Source organism: Tamandua tetradactyla, chromosome 1 (genome assembly GCF_023851605.1).
Source record: "Tamandua tetradactyla isolate mTamTet1 chromosome 1, mTamTet1.pri, whole genome shotgun sequence".
Classification (NCBI taxonomy): Eukaryota; Metazoa; Chordata; class Mammalia; order Pilosa; family Myrmecophagidae; genus Tamandua; species Tamandua tetradactyla.
In genome coordinates, this window is record NC_135327.1 from 213,711,318 (window position 1) to 213,712,837 (window position 1,520).

The 1,520-nt window shown below is 38.0% G+C and overlaps 1 pseudogene; it reads left to right on the top strand.

Annotated features, from left to right (window-relative positions):
* Nucleotides 1-513: 513 nt before the first annotated feature.
* Nucleotides 514-1,156, top strand: LOC143682686 (U2 small nuclear ribonucleoprotein B'' pseudogene; annotated as a pseudogene).
* Nucleotides 1,157-1,520: the final 364 nt, after the last annotated feature.

Sequence of the window (1,520 nt, forward strand, 5' to 3'; positions counted from 1 at the left end):
AAGCATGGCCTTGCTGACATCTTGATGTTGGACCTGGAGTCTTCAAAACCGTGAGACAATAAAAGTTTATTGTTTAAGCCAATCTATTGTGTGGAATTTGTCATAGTAGCCCTGGAGGCCTCAGACCAACACCACACCTATTTTAAGAAGAGTTAAAGCATCTGTATTATCCTTCTGAGTACATGGAGTAGCAATCTTTTATGTTGTGTTATTTCAGGAGTGTTAGAAATGTCCTCTCACCCAAAATGCTTGCTCAGAAGTCAGAGATCTAATTATTAGAAAATGTTTTTGATTTTTCATATCTTCCAGGATCCTGAAAGTATAAATATTCTTGAAGCTGGTAAAGCCTGAAGCCACAGAAGCATCAGCTAAATACATTTGTGAGGGATGAAAGCTGTGAAGCAGGCGTGGATGTGGACAGCTGGATTTCCCTGCCTTTAAAATTGCATTTACTCACCTGTCCTACACGAAAGACCATGCAAGCCTCAGATTATTTGGACAGTAAACAAAAGCATGGATATCAGACCCAATCATACAATGTATATCAATAACATGAAAGACAAAATTAAAAAAGAATTGAAGAGATCTCCATATGCCCTATTTTCTCAGTTTAGCCATGTGGAGGTTACTGTTGGTTTAAAGACTAGAAGGCAAGGGGACCAGGGCCTTCCTTATAGTTAGGGAACTGGGCTCAGCCACATATGCCTTCAGGCAGTGACAAGGATTTCCATTTTATGGTAAACCAATGCGAATTAAGATTGCAAAAACAGATTCTGATATAATATCTAAAATGCATGGCACGTTTGCTGACAAAGAAAAGAAAAAAGCCAAAACTCTGTGCAACAGACTGCAACAACTGCAAACCACATTCAACTAATGCCCAAGGAAATGCAGCACCAAATTCTCAGGTTCCTGATTATCGTCCAAACTACATTTTAGTCCTTAATAATTTGCCAGAAGAGACTAACGAGATGATGTGATCCATGCTCCTTCATCAGTTTCCTGGTTTTAAGGAAGTCCATTTGGTACCTGGAAGACCTGGCATTGCTTTTGTTGAATTTGAAAACGACGGGCAGACTGGTGCTGCCAGGATGCGTTACAAGGATTTGAGAAATCATTATCCCATGCCATGAAGATCACCTATGCCAAAATATAGCATTTGGGACAGTCTTCTTTAAAGAACGTGGTGTTATTTATAGTGTATGTTTTGATAGCATTTTAGTCAGGCCATTTTTAATAGTTGAGGACAGGACAGAATGGAAGCAAAATTTTTGTGAAGGATTTAAAAATTATCCAGTCTTTCTTTAGCTTTAGTGAGTTGTGGAATACAAAGGTTTTAATTTTGTACAATACATTTTTATTTGAATTTTTAAAAAAAATTCATTCACTCAACTGCTGATCTTGAGTAGTTTGAATATTTCTCTCTTATCTTCCTCCTATCCCCTGCCTTGTGGGGAAACTCAGTTAATGTTCAGTGCTAGAGTCTGAAAAGGAGACAATTTAAGGACAGTTTTCTGTTT